The sequence below is a fragment of the Salmo salar genome, chromosome ssa09, assembly GCF_905237065.1.
Source record: "Salmo salar chromosome ssa09, Ssal_v3.1, whole genome shotgun sequence".
In the NCBI taxonomy this organism is placed as follows: Eukaryota; Metazoa; Chordata; class Actinopteri; order Salmoniformes; family Salmonidae; genus Salmo; species Salmo salar.
Window position 1 is genome coordinate 91,284,618 of NC_059450.1, and position 6,097 is coordinate 91,290,714.

The window sequence follows — 6,097 nt, forward strand, 5'->3', positions numbered from 1 at the left end:
TATATCAATGACAGGGGGGAAATGTTTTACCAATATTTTTGGTTGTAAACATGAGTTTCCTTCAGCTCAGCAGCACCAGCGTTATCTGATGCAAGACACAGTCACTTCCTTCTAACTTTAGGACTTTTTTCTCTGCTCATTCTTTCCCATCGAGCATGACTGGACAGATACTGATCCCATAAAGTGCTTATTGAATGTTAAATGTGTTAACTTTCAGGTATTTTAGGTATGTCTACCACTGTCTCAATGTAAACTGTAAAGTATTTTGTTTGTAATGTATGGTTTAGTTCTGTGCCAGACTCCAGGAAAACGACCTGTCGTCACGGCGTCAGCTAAAGGGGATGCTAATCAAATCTGATCCAAATCCAAATCCTAACTGCTGACAGAGACCTGAAAAACATTTTAATGTAAATTTATGAAAGGGGCAATCTGGGATTCAAACAACAAAAAACGATCACCCTATAATTGATTTGTTGGTGTAAATAGCTCTCCAACAGCAGGACCATTCCAGTCTAGCTAATCTAGGATTTCCAGACATTCCAGCTTTTCCTTTCTTCATCTCTGCAGATCCATTTTGATAATGACTTGAGCAGAAATTGAGTCATTCATTGAACAGCTGAGTTTGAACAAGTCTCGATGCAGATTGGCTAAACCAATGTACACTGAATGAAAATACAAACGCAACATGTGTAGTGTTGATTCCATGTTTCATTAGCTGAAATGAAAGAACCCAGAAATGTTCCAAACACAGAAAAAAGCTTATTTCTCTCAAATGTTGGGCATAAATTTGTTTACATCCCTGTTAGTTAGCATTTCTCCTTTGCCAAGATAATCCATAAACCTAACAGTTGTGGCATATCAAGAAGCTGATGAAATAGCATGATCATTACACAGGTTCACCTTGTGCTGGGGACTATAAAGCCACTCTAAAATGTGCGGTTTTGTCACACAACACTTGCCACAGATGTCTCAAGTTTTGAGGGAGCGTGCAATTAGCATATTGACTGCAAAATGTAAAATGGTGCTGGAAGAAATGGAAGCAGTTTTACGGGCGCCCAACCAATTGTGCTATTATGTGTTTTCTTCACGTTATTTGTAACTTATTTTGTACATAATGTTTCTGCAACCGTATCTTACGGTAAAAATGAGCTTCTGGATATCAGGACAGTGATCACTCACCTCGGATTAGACAAAGATTTTTTTCTACAACAAGGAGGACGCACAGTGCATTCTAAAAACACCAAACAGGGAGACATTCCCGTTATTAGCAAGAGGAAGCGACGCAGGTACAGAGGACAAAGAGACGAATGCCTGGTCAGGACCCGGAAAAGGCGAGTGGGAAAGTTGCCGTTACCGTCAATACTACTCGCCAACGTGCAATCATTGGTTAATAAACTAGACGAGGTACGATCACGAATAGCCTACCAACGGGACATCAAAAACTGTCATATCCTATGTTTCAGGGAATTGTGGCTGAATGATGACATGGATATTCAGCTAGCGGGATATACGCTGCACCGGTAAGATAGAACAGCACACTCCGGTAAGATGAGGGGGGGGCGGTCTGTGCATATTTGTAAACAACAGTTTGTGCACGAAATCTAAGGAAGTCTCTAGATTTTGCTCACCTGAAGTAGAGTATATTGTGATAAATTGCATGCCACATGCAATACTTTTCTTGGCTGTTTATTTACCACCACAGACAGATGCTGGCACTAAGACCACACTCAGTCAGCTGTATAAGTAAATAAGCAAACAGGAAATCACTCACCCAGAGGTGGCGCTCCAAGTGGCCGGAGAGTTTAATGCAGGGAAACTTAAATCAGTTCTAACAAATTTCCATCAACATGTTAAATGTGCAACCAGAGGGGAAAAAAATCTAGATCACCTGTACTCTACACACAGAGACGCGTACAAAGCTCTCCCTCGCCCTACATTTGGTAAATCTGACCACAACTCTATCCTCCTGATTCCTGCTTACAAGCAAAAATTAAAGCAGAAAGCACCAGTGATTCGGTCTATAAAAAAGTGGTCAGATGAAGGAGATGCTAAACTACAGGACTGTTTTGCTATCACAGAATGGAACATGTTCTGGGATTCTTCCGATGGCATTGAGGAGTACACCACATCAGTCACTGGCTTTATCAATAAGTGCATCGAGGACGTCGTCCCAACAGTGACTGTACGTACATACCCCAACCAGAAGCCATGGATTACAGGCAACATTCGCACTGAGCTAAAGGGTAGAGCTGCCGCTTTCAAGGTGTGGGACTCTAACCCGGAGGCTTACAAGAAATCCTGCTATGCCCTGCGACGAACCATCAAACAGGCAAAGCGCCAATACATGGATAAGATTGAATCATACTACACTGGCTCCGATGCTCGTCTTATGTGGCAGGGCTTGCAAACTATTACAGACTACAAAGGGAAGCACAGCCCCGAGCTGCCCAGTGACACGAGCCTACCAGACGAGCTAAATCACTTCTATGCTCGCTTCAAGGCAAGCAACACTGAGGCATGCATGAGAGCATCAGCTGTTCCGGACGACTGTGTGATCACGCTCTCCGTAGCCAACGTGAGTAAGACCTTTAAACAGGTCAACATACACAAGGCTGCAGGGCCAGACGAATTACCAGGACATGTGCTCCAGGCATGTGCTGACCAACTGGCAGGTGTCTTCACTGACATTTTCAACATGTCCCTGATTGAGTCTGTAATACCAACATGTTTCAAGCAGACCACCATAGTCCCTGTGCCCAAGAACACTAAGGCAACCTGCCTAAATGACTACAGACCCGTAGCACTCACGTCCGTAGCCATGAAGTGCTTTGAAAGGTTGGTTATGGCTCACATCAACACCATTATCCCAGAAACCCTAGACCCACGCCAATTTGCATACCGCCCAAACAGATCCACAGATGATGCAATCTCTATTGCACTCCACACTGGCCTTTCCCACCTGGACAAAAGGAACACTTATGTGAGAATTCTATTCATTGACTACAGCTCAGCGTCAATACCATAGTACCCTCAAGCTCATCACTAAGCTAACCTGTTAGGGCTAGGGGCAGTATTGACACGGCCGGATAAAAAATGTACCCGATTTAATCTGGTTACTACTCCTAGAATATGCATATAATTATTGGCTTTGGATAGAAAACACCCTAAAGTTTCTAAAACTGTTTGAATGGTGTCTGTGAGTATAACAGAACTCATATGGCAGGCCAAAACCTGAGAAGATTCCATGCAGGAAGTGGCCTGTCTGACAATTTCTTCCCCTTCTTGATTATCTCTATCCATTACAGAGGATCTCTGCTGTTACGTGACACTTCCTACGGCTCCCATGGGCTCTCAGAAGGCGGCAAAAAGCTGAATCGTGGCTTTGCAGGCTCTGGCTGAAAAAAAGTAGCGCGTTTGGGTAGTGGCTGGTTACAGTACTGTGAGACTCAGGCGCGTGCCCGCGTCGACCAAATGCAAGCGTCCCACCTAGCTCATAGAGGTTAAGGATCCTGGGACTAAACACCTCCCTCTGCAACTGGATCCTCGACTTCCTGACGGGCCGCACCCAGTCGGTGAGGGTAGGTAGCAACACATCTGCCACACTGATCCTCAACACTGGAGCTCCCCAGGGGTGCGTGCTCAGTCCCCTCCTGTACTCCCTGTTCACCCACGACTGTATGGCCAGGCACAACTCCAACACCATCATTAAGTTTGCAGAACACAACAGTGGTAGGCCTGATCACCAACAACGACGAGACAGCCTATAGGGAGGAGGTCAGAGACCTGGCTGGGTGGTGCCAGAATAACAACATATCCCTCAACATAATCAAGACAAAGGAGATGATAGTGGACTACAGGAAAAGGAGGACCGAGCACGCCCCCATTCTCATCGACGGGGCTGTAGTGGAACAGGTTGAGAGCTTCAAGTTCTTTGGTGTCCACATCAACAACAAACTAGAATAGTCCAAACACACCAAGACAGTCATGAAGAGGGCACGACAAAGCCTATTCCCCCTCGAGAGACTGAAAAGATTTGGCATGGGTCCTGAGATCCTCAAAAGGTTATACAGCTGCAACATCGAGAGCATCGTGACTGGTTGCATCACTGCCTGGTACGGCAATTGCTCAGCCTCTGACCGCAAGGCACTACAGAGGGTAGTGCGCATGGCCAAGTACATCACTGGGGCTAAGCTGCCTGCCATCCAGGACCTCTACACCAGGCGGTGTCAGAGGAAGGCCCTAAAAATTGTCAAAGACCCCAGCCACCCCAGTCATAGACTGTTCTCTCTACTACCGCATGGCAAGCGATACTGGAGTGCCAAGTCTAGGACAAAAAGGCTTCTCAACAGTTTTTACCCCCAAGCTGTAAGACTCCTGAACAGGTAATCAAATGGCTACCTGGACTATTTGCATTGTGTGCCCCCCCCCCCCAACCCCTCTTTTTACGCTGCTGCTACTCTCTGTTTATCATATATGCATAGTCACTTTAACTATACATTCATGTACATACTACCTCATTTGGGCCGACCAACCAGTGCTCCCGCACATTGGCTAACCAGGCTATCTGCATTGTGTCCCACCCACCACCTACCAACCCCTTTTTTACGCTACTGCTACTCTCTGTTCATCATATATGCATAGTCACTTTAACCATATCTACATGTACATACTACCTCAATCAGCCTGACTAACCGGTGTCTGTATGTAGCCTCGCTACGTTTATAACCTTGCTACTGTATATAGCCTGTCTTTTTACTGTTGTTTTATTTCTTTACCTACCAATTGTTCACCTAATACCTTTTTTTCACTATTGGTTAGAGCCTGCAAGTAAGCATTTCACTGTAAGGTCTACACCTGTTGTATTCACCGCATGTGACAAATAAACTTTGATTTGAATTTGGAAGTTTCTGCATGATAATGCACGGCCCCATGTTGCAAGGATTCCTGGAAGCTGAAGTGCTTCTATGGCCTGCATACTCACCAGACATGTCACCCATTGAGCATGTTTGGTATGCTCTGGAACGACGTGTAATACATCATGTTCCAGATCCGGACAATATCCAGCTACGTCGCACAGCCATTGAAGAGGAGTGGGGCCAACATTCCACAGGCCACAATCAACAACTTGATCAACTCTATGTGAAGGAGATGTGTCACGCTACATGAGGCAAATGGTGGTCCCACCAGATACTGACTAGTTTTCTGACATTAAGGTACACTATACAGTACCAGTCAAAAATTTGGACACACCTATTCATTCAAGGGTTTTTCTTTATTTGTACTATTTTCTACGTTGTATAATAATAGTAAAGACATCAAAACTATGAATTAACATATGGAATCATGTAGTAACCAAAAAAGTGTTAAACAAATAAAGATTTATTTTATATTAGAGATTCTTCAAAGTAGCCACCCTTTGCCTTGATTACAACTTTGCACACTCTTGGCATTCTCTCAACCAGCTTCATGAGGTAGTCACCTGGAATGCATTTGAATTAACAGGTTTGCCTTGTTAAAAGTGTATTTGTGGAATTTATTTCCTTCTTAATGCGTTTGAGCCAATCAGTTGTGTTGTGACAAGGTAGGGGTGGTATACAGAATATAGCCCTTTTTGGTAAAAGACCAAGTCCATATTGTGGCAAGAACAGCTCAAACAAGCAAAGAGAAATGACAGTCCATCATTACTTTAAGACATGAAGGTCAGTCAATCCAGAACATTCAAGAACTTTGCAGTGCAGTCACAAAAACCATCAAGCGCTATGATAAAACTGTCTCTCATGAGGACCACCACAGGAAAGGAAGACCCAGAGTTACCTCTGCTGTAGATGATAAGTTCATTAGAGTTACCAGCCTCAGAAATTGCTGCCCAAATAAATGATTCACAAGTAACAAACACATCTCAACATCAACTGTTCAGAGGAGACTGTGTGAATCAGGCCTTCATGGTCGAATTTCTACAAAGAAAACACTACTAAAGTACACCAATAATAATAAGAGACTTGCTTGGGCCAAGAAACACGAGCAATGGACATTAGACCGGTGGAAATCAGTCCTTTGGACTGATGAGTCCGAATTTGAGATTCTTGGTTCCAACCGC